A 14,667-nucleotide genomic window follows, 5' to 3' on the forward strand; every position below is an offset into this window, starting at 1 on the left:
TGCGGGGGGGGGTGAAAGGAGGTGTGTGGGAGGGGGGGAAAGGGGGTGTGGGGGGGAAGGGGGTGTGGGGGGGGAAGGGGGGTGTGGGGGGAAGGGGGTGTGGAAGGGGGTGTGGGGGGGGAAGGTGGTGCGGGGGTGTGGGGGGGGAAGGGGGTGCGGGGGGGAAGGGGGGTGCGGGGGGGGAAGGGGGTGCGGGGGGGAAGGGGGTGCGGGGGGGGAAGCGGGGGGAAGGGGGTGCGGGGGGGGGAAGGGGGTGCGGGGGGGAAGGGGGTGCGGGGGGGGTGAAAGGAGGTGTGTGGGAGGGGGGAAAGGGGGTGTGGGGGGGGGAAGGGGGTGTGGGGGGGGAAGGGGGTGTGGGGGGGAAGGGGGTGTGGGGGGGAAGGGGGTGTGGGGGGGAAGGGGGTGTGGGGGGGATGGGGGTGTGAAGGGGTTGCGGGGTGGGAAGGGGGTGCGGGGGGGAAGGGGGTGCGGGGGTGTGGGGGGGGAAGGGGGTGTGGGGGGGGAAGGGGGTGTGGGGGGGGGGAAGGGGGTGTGGGGGGGGAAGGGGGTGTGGGGGGGGAAGGGGGTGTGGGGGGGGGGGAAGGGGGTGTGGGGGGGGAAGGGGGTGTGGGGGGGGAAGGGGGTGTGGGGGGGAAGGGGGTGTGGGGGGGAAGGGGGTGTGGGGGGGGAAGGGGGTGTGGGGGGGGAAGGGGTTGTGGGGGGGGAAGGGGTGTGGGGGGGGAAGGGGGTGTTGGGGGGGAGGGGGGGGAAGGGGGTGTGGGGGGGAAGGGGGTGTGTGGGGGGGAAGGGGGTGTGGGGGGGAAGGGGGTGTGGGGGGGGGAAGGGGGTGAGGGGGGGGAAGGTGGTGTGGGGGGGAAGGGAAGGGGGTGTGGGGGGGAAGGGAAGGGGGTGTGGGGGGGGGGGAAGGGGTTGTGGGGGGGGAAGGGGGTGTGGGGGGGGGAAGGGGGTGTGGGGGGGGGGGGGGAAGGAGGGGGGAAAGGGAGGGGGGAGCCAGCAGACCCTCTCCCCTCTGCCAGTGTTGAGAGTTGCGCTGCCGGCGGCGGTTGGAGAAGGCTAGGCCCAGGGGCCTCGGGCACCCGCACTGACATGGCCTAGCCAAGCCCAGCGCCCCGGGCAGCCCGAGTTCCGCAGCCGCTGTTCGGACCGCAGGCCACAAAGCACCCGAGCCCAGCGCCGGCGATGGCTCCGCGGAGCTCCGTACCGCCCGCCAGCCTTTACAAAGATGGTGGCGGCGGCTACGCTCGGCTCAGGCCCGCCCCGCCAGCCTTTACAAAGATGGCGGCGATCGTGGGCCGCTTGTTGAGTGGGACGGGAGGTGCCTAGCTCGGGCGTGGCTGGGGAGGAGAGGCCGAGACTTCGAGGCCTGCAGGCGGGGTAACCCTGGAAGGTTGCGGCGCCCGGCGGAAGGGTAGCGAGTGAAGAGGGAAAAAAAAGGGTGAAAGGTAGGAAAATTAATGAGGTTAGAGAAAATATTTACAAATTAATAAACTTTTTTTAAAAACAATTTAATTGTGTTTTAAAAGCAACTTTTTTTTTTGCTGGAAATCTAGATTTGAAAATAAACACGCAGAAAGTGGGAAAAATAAATGAATCGTTAGGAATCAAGATGGCGGCCACTCACCTCAGCTCAGAAGGATTAGGCCCGCCCACACATGCAATGAAACACCCCCCGTGACACACCGATTGGTCAACCATCAGGTTAATCCCCTGTACGATTGGTCAACCATCACGTCACTCAACGCTAATAAGCGGAATGTTGCTGTTTTTTGAACCTTTTTGTATACTGTCGGAACAATTTTTGTCTGACCAAAAAGTAAATACGCCTATTAGAGTCCCCTAATGATAAGCTTTCTTTTGATATAACGTGTGTCGGTTCACTCTATAACTTTTGATTGTATAGCCGGACAGACAGACAGACAAACAGACAGAAAGACAGAAATACCGTTTTATATATATAGATATACTGTGAAGGAGGAATTCCTAGAGTGTATACGGGATGGTTTCCTGGACCAATATGTCAAGGAACCAACTAGAGATCAGGCCATCTTAGACTGGGTATTATGTAATGAGAAAGGATTAATTAGCAATCTTGTGCGAGGCCCCTTGGGGAGGAGTGATCATAATATGATTGAATTCTTCATTAAGATAGAGAGTGAAGTAGTTGACTCAGAGACTAGGGTCCCGAATTTAAATAAAGGAAACTACGATGGTATGAGGCGTGAGTCGGCTAGGATGGATTGGGGAACGTTATTTAAAGGGTTGACGGTGGATAGGCAATGGCAAACATTTAAAGATTGCATGGATGAACGACAGAATTTGTTCATCCCTGTTTGGCATAAAAGTAAAACAAAAAAGGTGACTCAACCGTGGCTAACAAGGGAAATTAGGGATAGCATAAGATCCAAGGAGAGGACATATAAATTGGCCAGAAAAAGCAGTAAAACTGAGGATTGGGAGTAGTTTAGGAGTCAGCAAAGGAATTAATTAAGAGGGGGAAAATAGAATACGAGAGTAAGCTTGCAGGGAACATAAAAACTGACTGTAAAAGCTTCTATATAGATATATGAAGAGAAAAAGATTGGTAAAGTCAAGCGTAGGTCCCTTGCAGTCAGAATCATGGGAATTTATAATGGGGAACAAAGAAATGGCTGACCAATTAAATACATACTTTGGTTCTGTCTTCACAAAGGAGGACACAAATAACCTCCCAGAGATTTCGGGGAACATAGGGTCTAATGAGAGGGAGGAATTGAATGAAATCAGTATTTGTAGGGAAATGGACAGGATTGAAGGCTGAGAAATCCCCAGGGCCTGATAAGCTACATCCTAGGGTACTTAAGGAAGTGGCCCTAGAAATAGTAGATGCATTGCTAGTCATCTTCCAAAATTCTATAGACTCTGGATTCGTTCCCATGGATTGGAGGGTAGCTAATGTAACCCCACTATTTAAAAAAGGTGGTAGAGAGAAAGCGGGGATGTATAGACCAGTAAGCCTGACATCGGTTGTGGGGAAAATGCTAGAGTCCATTATAAAAGATGTAATAGCAGAGCACTTGGAAAACAGTGACAGGATCAGACAAAGTCAACATGGATTTACAAAAGGTAAATCATGCTTGACTAATCTACTGGAATTTTTTGAGGATGTAACTGGTAGAATAGATAAGAGAGAACCAGTAGATGTGGTGTATTTGGACTTTCAGAAGGCTTGTGATAAGGTCCCGCATAAGTGATTGGCGTGCAAAGTTAAAGCACATGGGATTGGGGGTAAGGTACTGACTTGGATAGAGAACTGGTTGACAGACAGGAAGCAAAGAGTTAGAATAAACGGGTCTTTTTCCGAGTTGCAGGCAGTGACTAGTGGGGTGCCGCAGGGATCAATGCTAGGACCCCAGTTATTCACGATATATAATGGCCCAGTAATTCCGGTCACAACGCGTGAGTACGGACGGGGGTACTCACGCGTGGGGCCGGAGGAATTGCCGGTTTTCAGCATGCACAGCGCATGCGCTGAAAACCGGCATTTCCTGTCCTCTGACCCAAGGGGTTAAGAGGCAGAACGCGTGCGACTGCACAGGCAGCGAGTGCGCAGTGAAATTCCTTTTTTTTTTCCCCCCAGAGTTGCCCGAGTGTAAAGGCCTCCGGTTTTTATGCATGGAAAAAACAGATGTAAGTCATTAGTTTTACAGGTAAGTGGTCTTTTATTACAATTTAGAATTTTTTTTCCACAGGTTTATTATTTTTAAAGAATCTACAGTAAGGAAAGTTTAGTTTTAGACCCAATTTTGTAAAAATTTATTTTTTTCAAAAATTTGATTAATTGTTTAAAATAGTTTTTTTTTAAAACAGTTATTCATAGTTAATTTAATTATTGGGATGTTTTTTAAAATTTTATTTAAAGTTTAAGTAGTGTTTTGGGGTGCCGTACTTTTCATGACTTTGACAGTCTTTACTATCAAAGTTATGAATGAAGTTTCCCCTCCCCTGATTGGCTGAACAGTGCTCACCTGATCCCAGCCGGCACATTGCACTAACGACGCCACTGGGTCAGGTTAGCACTGCACGCCGAGATCAGAACCGGGCCACTGACAGGAAATCCACTGCGGCCCAGGTTTCAGATGTCAGCGCGCCGGGTAAATGCACATCGGGGGCTTGCACGCGCGGCAAGCCCCCGACACCAAGTTCTGGGCCATTAATGATCTAGACGAGGGAACTAGACCCAAAAGGCAGGGTAAAGGCAGGAAGGTAGTGCAGGAGTCACCTGCGGTCATCTCCCTCCAAAACAGGTTTACCGTTTTGGGTACTGTTGGGGGAGATGACTTATCAGGGGAAGGCACCAGCAGCCAGGTTCAGGGCACCATGACTGGCTCTGCTGCACAGAAGGGCGGGAAAAAGAGGGATAGGGCTATAGTGATAGGGGATTCAATTGTAAGGGGGATAGATAGGAGTTTCTGTGGCCGAGACCGAGACTCCAAGATGGTATGTTGCCTCCCTGGTGCAAGGGTCAAGGATGTCTCGGAGCGGGTGCAGAGCATTCTGAAGGGGGAGGGGGATCAGCCAGTTGTCGTGGTACATGTAGGTACCAACGATGTAGGTAAAAAGAGGGAGGAGGTCCTACAAGCTGAATTTAGGGAGTTAGGAGCTAAATTGAAAAGTAGGACCTCAAAGGTAGTAATCTCTGGATTGCTACCAGTGCCACGAGCTAATAAGTTCAGAGAGAGTAAGATAGATAAGCTAAATACGTGGCTTGAGCAGTGGTGCAAGGGAGAGGGATTTAAATTCTTGAGGCATTGGAACCAGTTCTTGGGGAGGAGTGACCTGTACCAAGGGGACGGTCTACACCTGAACTGTGAGGGAGCCGATGTCCTCGGGGTAATATTTTCTAGGGCGGTTCGGGAGGATTTAAACTAATTTGGCAGGGGGATGGGAACCTAGGTAGTGGAAAAGAGGGAAGTCATATGAAGTCAGAAATAGATGGTAGAAAGGTGAGAAGCAATAAGCAAAGGAGAGAAACACAAAGGGCCAAACTAATTCATAATGAGAGTGTGAAAAAAGCAAGCCTGAAGGCTTTGTATCTTAATGCTAGGAACAAGGTGGATGAATTAGTTGTGGAAATAGAGGTAAACAAGTATGATTTGATTGGGATTACAGAAACGTGGCTGCAGGGTGGGCAAGGCTGGGAACTTAACATCCAGGGATATACAATATTTAGGAAGGATCGGCAAAAAGGTAGGGGAGGTGGGGTAGCATTGCTGGTAAAGGAGGGGATTAATGCAATGGAAAGGAAGGATATTAACTCGGATGAAATGGAATCTGTATGGGTAGAAATGAGAAATAGCAAGGGGAGGAAAACGTTAGTGGGTGTGATATATAGGCCTCCAAATAGTAATATGGAGGTGAGGGAAGGCATAAAAAGGGAAATTAGAGAAGCGTGCGATAAGAGCACAGCTGTCATCATGGGTGACTTTAATTTACATATTGATTGGACTACCCAAATTAGTAAAAATTCTGAGGAGGAGGAATTCCTGGAATGTTTTCGGGACGGTTATCTGGACCAATATGTCGAGGAGCCGACTCGAGATCAGGCCATTTTAGACTGGGTATTGTGCAATGAGAAGGGACTTATCAGCAATCTTCTTGTACGAGGCCCCTTGGGTCAGAGCGATCATAATATGATCGAGCTCTCAGTCGAGATGGAGAGTGAGGAAATTGAATCAGAGACTAAGGTCCAGAACTTAAATAAAGGGAATTACGAGGGTATGAGACGGGAATTGGGTAAGATTGATTGGGTGGTGTTTCTGGGGGGATTGACAGTGGATAGACAATGGCAAGCATTCAAAGATAGAATGGAAGAATTCCAGAACATGTTTATACCGGTTTGGCATAAAAATAAACCTAAAATGGTGACTCAACCGTGGATAACGAGGGAAATTAGGGACAGCATAAAATCAAAAAAAAGGGCATATCAACTGGCAAAAAAAAGCACCAGACTGGAAGATTGGGGGCAGTACAGGATACAGCAAAAGAGGACAAAGGGATTAATCAGGAAGGGGAAAATAGAATACGAAAGTAAACTTGCAGCAAACATAAAGACAGACTGCAAAAGCTTTTATCGGTATATCAGGAGGAAAAGACTGGTAAAATCCCAAGTCGGTCCCTTGCAGTCCGATTCGGGAGAATATATAATGGAGAATAAGGAAATGGCAGACCAATTAAACTCATACTTTGGTTCTGTATTCACAAAGGAGGACACAAATAACCTCCCAGGAATATCGGCAAACATAGGGACTAATGAGAGGGAGGAGCTGACAGAAATTAGTATCTCTAGGGATATGGTGTTGGGTAAGTTGAGGGGACTGAAGGCCGACAAATCCCCGGGGCCTGATAAACTACATCCTAGGGTACTTAAGGAGGTGGCCCTGGAGATAGCAGATGCTCTAAGGATCATCTTCCGGAACTCCATTGACTCGGGAACAGTACCCGTGGATTGGAGGGTAGCTAATGTTACCCCAATATTTAAAAAGGGGGGTAGAGAGAAAGCAGGGAATTATAGACCAGTAAGCCTTACATCGGTTGTGGGCAAAATGCTAGAGTCCATTATTAAGGATAAAATAGCGGAGCACTTGACAAATGGGGAAAGGATCGGACAGAGTCAACATGGATTTACAAAGGGTAAATCGTGTTTGACTAATCTGCTGGAATTTTTTGAGGAAGTAACTGGTAAAATAGATGGGGGAGAGCCAGTGGATGTGGTGTACCTTGACTTCCAGAAAGCCTTCGATAAGGTTCCACACAAAAGATTATCATGCAAAATTAAGGCTCATGGGATTGGGGGCAAAGTATTAACGTGGATAGAGAACTGGCTGGCGGATAGAAAACAGAGAGTTGGAATAAACGGCTCGTTTTCGGAGTGGCAGGCAGTGACCAGCGGGGTGCCGCAAAGATCTGTCCTGGGACCCCAGCTGTTCACAATATATATAAATGATCTGGATCAGGGAATTGGATGCAATATTTCCAAATTCGCTGACGACACTAAACTAGGAGGAGGGGTGGGCTCTGATGAGGATGTCAGGAGGCTACAGTGCGATTTGGACAGGTTGGGGGAATGGGCGGATACGTGGCAGATGCACTATAATGTGGATAAATGCGAGGTTATCCACTTTGGGGGTAAAAACAGGAGGGTAGATTATTATCTAAATGGCAATAGATTGGGAGATGGGGAAGTGCAGAGGGACCTGGGTGTTCTTGTGCACCAGTCACTGAAGGAGAGCATGCAGGTGCAACAGGCGATTAAGAAGGCAAATGGTATGTTGGCCTTCATATCAAGGGGGTTCGAGTATAGGAATAGGGATACCTTACTACAGCTGTACAAGGTGCTGGTGAGACCGCATCTGGAGTATTGTGTACAGTTTTGGTCGCCCCATCTGCGGAAGGATGTTCTTGCCATGGAAAGAGTGCAGCGGCGATTCACCAGGCTGATACCTGGAATGGCGGGAATGACCTACGAGGAGAGATTGAATAGTTTGGGCTTGTACTCACTGGAGTTTAGAAGATTGAGAGGGGATCTCATCGAAACATATAAAATTATGGCAGGCCTGGACAGGCTGAATTCAGAGAGAATGTTTCCAATGGCAGGGGAGCACAGAACCAGGGGCCACAGTCTAAAAATAGCGGGCAAATCATTTAAAACAGAGATGAGGAAGAATTTCTTCAAAGAGTGGTGAGCCTGTGGAATTCCCTGCCACAGAGGGCTGTGAAGGCTAATTCAATAAATATTTTCAAGAGAGAATTGGATATATTTCTGAAGGCTAAGGGGATTAAGGGTTACGGAGAAAAGGCGGGGACGGGGTACTGAACTGGTAAGATCAGCTATGATCTCAGACGAAGATCAGCCATGATCTCATTGAATGGCGGAGCAGGCTCGAAGGGCCGAATGGCCTACTCCTGTTCCTATCTCTATGTTTCTATCTCCAAGTTTGCAGATGACACAAAGCTGGGTGGGCGTGTGTGCTGTGAGGAGGATGCAGAGAAACTCCAGTATGATTTGGACAAGTTGGGTGATTGGGCAGATGCATGGCAGATGCAGTATAATGTGGATAAATGCGAGGTTATCCACTTTGGTGGCAAAAACAGGAAGACAGATTATTATCTGAACAGCAATAGATTGGGAAAAGGGGAAGTGCAATGAGACCTGGGTGTCCTTGGGCTGCAGTCGCTAAAGGTAAGCATGCAAGTACAGCAGGCAGTTAAGAAGGCAAATGGCATGTTGGCCTTCATTGCGAGAGGATTCGAGTACAGGAACAAGGATGTCTTGCTGCAGTTGTACAGGGCCTTGGTGAGACCACATCTTGAGTATTGTGTGCAGTTTTGGTCACCTTATCTGATGAAGGATGGTCTTGCCATGGAAGGAGTGCAGCGAAGATTCACCAGACTGATACCTGGAATGGCAGGAATGGCGTATGAAGAGAGATTGAGTCGATTAGGCTTATATTCGCTAGAGTTTAGAAGAATGAGAGGGGATCTCATTGAAACTTATAAAATTCTAACAGGACGAGACAGACTAGATGCAGGAAGGATGTTCCCGATGGCGGGGGAGTCCAGAACCAGGGGTCACAGTCTGAGGATAAGGGGTTTAGGACAGAGATGAGGAGGAATTTCTTCACCCAGAGAGTGGTGAACCTGTGGAATTCTCTACCACAGAAGGCAGTTGAGGCCAACATATTAAATATATTCAAGAAGGAGTTAGATATATTTCTTAAGGCTAAAGGGATCAAGGGATATGGGGAGAAGGCAGGGTCAGGGTACTGAGTTTGGATGATCAGCCATGGTCTCATTGAATGGCAGAGAAGGCTCGAGGGGCCGAATGGCCTACTCCTATCTTCTATGTTTCTATCCAGGCTACTATACTACCCTCAACCCCATGAACCCTTACCTTATGTGGCACCTTATCGAATGCCTTTTGGAAATCCAAGTATAGTACATCCACTGGTTTCCCCTTTATCTACCCTGCTAGTCAGAGTGGGCCTTTGGTGTAGCGGTATCATCCCCGCCGCTGGGCCAGAAGGTGTAGGGTTTCGAACCCCGCTCCAGACAGTCCTGGCAAGTGGAGTCGGAGCTCCGGCTCTAAATTCTGGGTTGACATCCAGCGGGATACTTGCGTCCGTGGGTGTGGGTGGCCCCCCCCCGTCGTATGGGTTGTGGGAACCCGTAAAACCCTCCCGCCATAGGACTAACCACCCTAATGGCTGGTATGTAGATGGTTACGGTCACGGAAGGAGCTTTAACGCGGCCAGAAATCCTTCCACCACTTCATACAGTTCCCCAAAGGGAACAGTGTGAAGACACGTACGACGACGACGACCCTGTTAGTTACATCCACAAATAGCTCTAATAAATTTGTCAAACACGATTTTCCTTTCATAAATTCATGTTGACTCTGACTAATCATGTTTTGATTTTCTAAGTGCCCTGATACCACTTCCTTAACAATGGATTCCAGCATTTTCCCGAAGACTGATGTCAGGCTAACTGGACTGTATTTCCCGGTTTTCTCTCTCCTTTCTGGAATAGCGGCGTTACATTTGCTACCCTCCTATCCGCTAGGACCGTTCTAGAATCTAGCGAATTTTGGAAGATCAAAACCAATGCATCCACTATCTCTAAGAACATAACACAAGAGCATAAGAAATAGGAGAAGGAGTAGGTCATTTGGCCCTTCAAGCCTGCATTCAATAAGATCATGGCTGATCTTCTACCTCAACTTCACTTTCCTGCCCTATCACCATATCCCTTAATATTCAAAAATCTATCGATCTCTGTCTTGAATCTACTCACCGACTGAGCTTCCACAACTTTCTGGGGTAGAGAATTCCAAAAATTCACCACCCTCCGAGTGAAGAAATTTCTCCTCATCTCAGTCCTAAATGGCCGACCCTTCTTCTGAGACTGTGACCCCTGGCTCTAGACACCCCAGCCAGGGAAAACATCCTCCCTGCATCTACCCTGTAAGAATTTTGTATGTTTCAATGAGATCACCTCTCATTCTTCTAAACTCCAGAGAATATAGGCCTAGTCTACTCAATCTCGCCTCATAGGCCAATCCCCCCATCCCAGGAAGCAGTCTGGTGAACCTTTGTTGCACTCCCTCTATGGCAAGTATATCCTTTCTTAGTTAAGGAGACCAAAACTATACACAATACTCCAGGTGTGCTCTCACCAGGGCCCTATATAATTGCAGTAAGACGTCTTTACTCATACTCAAATCCTCTTGTAATAAAGGCCAACATACCATTTACTTTCCTAATTGCTTGCTGTACCTGCATGTTAACTTTCAGTTATTCGTATACATGAACACCCAGGTCCCTCTGAACACCAACACTTCCCAATCTCTCACCATTTAAAAAATTCTCTGCTTTCTATTTTTTCTGCACATTTCTCCACATTATATTCAATTTACCATGTTCTTGCCCACTCAGCCTGTCTATATCCCCCTGAAGCCTCCTTGTATCCTCCTCACAACTTACATTCCCACCCAGCTTTATACCATCAGCAAACTTGGATATATTGGCCCAGTAATTCCAGGCACAACGCGTGAGTAAGGACGGGGTACTCACGTGTGTGCCCGGAGGAGTTGCCGGTTTTCAGCATGCACAGCGCATGCGCTGAAAACCGGCATTTCCTGTCCTCTGACCCAAGTGGTTAAGAGGCAGAACGCGCGCGACTGCACAGGCAGCGCGTGCGCAGTGAAATTCCTTTTTTTTTTTCCCCCTAGTGTTGCCCGAGTGTAAAGGCCTCCGGTTTTTACACGTGGAAAAACCAGACATAAGTACTTAGTTTTACAGGTAAGTGGGCTTTTAGTACAATGTAGACATTTTTTTTTCCACAGGTTTATTATTGTTAAAGAATTTACAGTAAGGTAAGTTTAGTTTTAGACCCTATTTTTAAAAAATTTATTTTTTTCAAAAAATTGATTGTTTAAAACATTTTTAAAAACTTATTTATAGTTAATATAATCAGTGGGATGTTACCACGTCCTTAATAATAGATTCTAGCATTTTCCCTACTACTGATGTCAGGCTAACTGGTCTGTAGTTACCAGTTTTCTCTCTCCCTCCTTTCTTAAATAGTGGGGTTACATTTGCTACCTTCCAATCCGCAGGAACCGTTCTAGAATCTATAGAATTTTGGAAAATGACATGAATGCATCCACTATCTCTATAGCCACCTCTTAAAACCCTAGGATGTAGGCCATCAGATCCAGGGAATTTATTGGTTCTCAGTCCCATTAATTTCTCCAGTACTATTTTTTTTTAAAACTAATACTAATTCCTTTCAGTTCCTCATTCTCGCTTAGGCCTTGGTGCTCCACTATTTCCAGTAAGTTTTTTGCGTCTTCTTCCATGAAGAGAAACACAAAGTATTTGTTTAATTTATTTGCCATTTCCTTATTCCCCATTATAATTTCTCCTGTCTCAGTCTGTAAGGGACCCACATTTACTGTTGCTAATCTTTTCCTTTTTACATACCTATAGAAGCTTTTACAGTCTGTTTTTATGTCTCTCACTAGTCTAATCTCATATTCTTTTTTCCCTTTATCAATTTCTTGGTCTTCCTTTGCTGAATTCCAAAATCCTCCCAATCCTCAGGTTTACTACTCTTTTTGGCAACATTATAAGCTTCTTCCTTTGATCTAATACTATCTTTAACTTCTCTTGTTAGCCACGGTTGGACCACTTTTCCTGTGGGGTTTTTGTGCCTTAAAGGAATGTATATTTGTTGTAAATTATGTATTAATTCTTTAAATGCTAGCCATTGCTTGTCTACCGTCATACCTTTTAATGTAGTTTCCCAATTTACCTTAACCAACTTGCCCCTCATACCTACATAGTTTGCTTGGTTTAGATTTAAAACCCTAGTTTCTGATATAACCACATCACTTGTTTTCTGCCCCTTGGTGTTTTCTTAGCTCCACCCAAACTGCTCTGCAAAAATGTTTACTTTTATACACTAGGGGCTAGAAATTCAGTAGGCTTTACGCCCAGTTTTCGCCCAAAGAGGGCTTTTGCGCCACTTGCTGAGCTTTCACTGATATTCAGCGCTGCGGTAATGGCGGCGTTAGCCAGTAGCGCTGCGCCGCCACCGATGATGTCATCGGTGTGCGCAGTGCCCCGCTACCGGCCTGACCGCCATATTTAGTTGCGGCCGCCTCTTCCGCAGCGGCCGCAAACAGCGATCAGAAAACGGGGCCGTCCTGTAGCGTTAGTGGGGCGAGTTAAGGCGGAGGTGCGGTTGGCCGCTTTTTCGGCGGCTGCCTGCCCGCACCTCCTTCCCCGGCCTCCTCCACCCCCCCCCTGCAGCATTGCCGGCTGTTTTCCGGGAGCCTGGCACTTCTCTGTGGTGCCGGGCTCATTTGCCGGCACTAGCGAGCGGCGATCTCGCTGTTGCAGGCACCTCCCCCTTGAGGGGGAGGAAGGCCTGCAGTACCGCAGCCTGCCGCTCCGCAGCGGGTGGCGCTGCGGCACCTAGCGCGCCGATATTCAGTTTCAGCGCCCCAAGCGGGGGCGCCGAAACCCTTGAATAGCGGCCGCCTTCGAGTTGGGGCGCTGAAACTGAATTTCCGGCGGGCGCATGTGGCTCCGCGCGCAGCGGTACTTTCTGGGCGCGAGCGAGCTGGCCGCCCCAAACTGAATTTCTAGGCCTAGGAGCCTCATCCAATTTACAAGTGATGACTCAGCTCACCTGCTCCTGCTGATTAGCATCTATTCAAGACAAACACTTACATCTGACTGACAGTTAACTGCCACTGGCAGTCAGCTTCTGTTAGCTACAGTTTTTTAAGTTCTCGGTAAAAATCAAAATTTTAAACTAAATTTCACTTCTTACAGCTTCTACTTACCCAATACTTATCAGAAATTCCCACTCTTTCCAAATTCCCAAATAAAACACTCAGTCCAAGTCCACTCCATTTAATGTCGCTCTGTGCAGACCGCGCTTCCCCCTACGGCCTCTGCCCCCCGCATACTGCTTCCAACCCACAGCTCCCCGCCCACCACTTCAAGAATAATGCTCCCAGCCCCCACCTCAGCATCCAGTCCCCACCTTAACCCCAGCATCCCATCCCCGCCCTTAATCAAAGCTCTGCAGTCCTGCCACATCCAGTCGCAAATGGTGGTGGACCATTAAACAACTAATGGGAAGAGGAGGCTCTGTGAATATCCCCATCCTCAATGATGGTGGAGCCCAGCACGTGAGTGCAAAAGACAAGGCTGAAGCATTTGCAACCATCTTCAGCCAGAAGTGCAGAGTAGATGATCCATATCGGCCTCCTCCCGAGGTCCCCACCACCACAGAAACCAGTCTTCAGCCAATTCAATTCACTCCACGTGATATCAAGAAACAGCTGAGCGCACTGGATACAGCAAAGGCTTTGGGCCCAGACAACATCCTGGCTGTCCTGCTGAAGACTTGTGCTCCAGAAGTAGCCGCGCCTCTAGCCAAGCTATCCCAAAAAGCTGTAGAAGTTACATCATTACATAAATTTAAAACAGAAATAGACAGTTTCCTAGAAGTAAAGGGAATAAAGGGTTATGAGGAGCGGGCAGGAATTTGGACATGAGTCTAGGTACGGATCGGTCATGGCCCTGTGGGTAGCGGAGCGGGCCCAGGGGCCGTGTAGCCTGATCCTGCTCCAATTTCGTGTGTCTAATTCTGTTAGATTCAGGAGATGGTTCTGTGATAGTAGATTGGCGGTTAGGATTAGATCAGCCATGATCTTATTGAATGGCGGAGCAGGCTCGAGGGGCCGATTGGCCTACTCCTGCTCCTATTTCTTATGTTCTTATGTTCTTATCTATCCGACAATGTGGGAAACTGCCCAGGTATGTCCTGTCCACAAAAAGCAGGACAAATCCAATCCGGCCCCATCAGTCTACCCTCAATCATCAGCAAAGTGATGGAAGGTGTCATCGACAGTGCTATCAAGCAGCACTTACTCACCAATAACCTGTTCACTGATGCCCAGTTTAGGTTCCAGACCTCATTACAGCCTTGGTTCAAACATGGACAAAAAGAGCTGAATTTCAGAGGTGAGGCGAGAGTGACTGCCCTTGACATCAAGGCAGCATTTGACTGAGTGTGGCATCAAGGAGCCCTAGTAAAACTGAAGTCAATGGGAATCAGGGGGAAAACTCTCCACTGGCTGGAGTCATACCTCGCACAAAGGAAGATGGTTGTGGTGGTTGGAGGTCAATCATCACAGCCCCAGGACATTGCTGCACGAGTTCCTCAGGGCAGTGTCCTAGGCCCAATCATTTTCAGCTGCTTCATCAATGACCTTCCCTCCATCATAAGGTCAGAAGTGGGGATGTTCGCTGATGACTGCACAGTGTTCAGTCCCATTCGCAACTCCTCAGATAATGAAGCAGTCCATGCCCGCATACAGCAAGACCTGGACGACATTCAGGCTTGGGCTGATAAGTGGAAAGTAACATTCGCGCCAAACAAGTGCCAGGCAATGATTATCTCCAACAAGCGAGCTCTAACCACTGCCCCTTGACATTCAATGACATTACCATCACCGAATCACCCACCATCAATATCCTGGGGGTCACCACTGACCAGAAACTTAGCTGGACCAGCAACATAAATACTGTGGCAACAAGAGCAGGTCAG

General features: G+C 48.3%; 1 protein-coding gene across 1 annotated transcript in view; it reads right to left on the reverse strand.

The window, feature by feature from the left end:
• The window catches only part of spmip7 (sperm microtubule inner protein 7), a 121,457-nt gene that overhangs the window by 105,555 nt on the left and 1,235 nt on the right, over positions 1-14,667 (reverse strand). The window lies entirely within an intron of this gene.

The sequence above is a fragment of the Somniosus microcephalus genome, chromosome 5 (assembly GCF_052327205.1).
Source record: "Somniosus microcephalus isolate GS21.2 chromosome 5, FLI_Smic_1.0, whole genome shotgun sequence".
In the NCBI taxonomy this organism is placed as follows: Eukaryota; Metazoa; Chordata; class Chondrichthyes; order Squaliformes; family Somniosidae; genus Somniosus; species Somniosus microcephalus.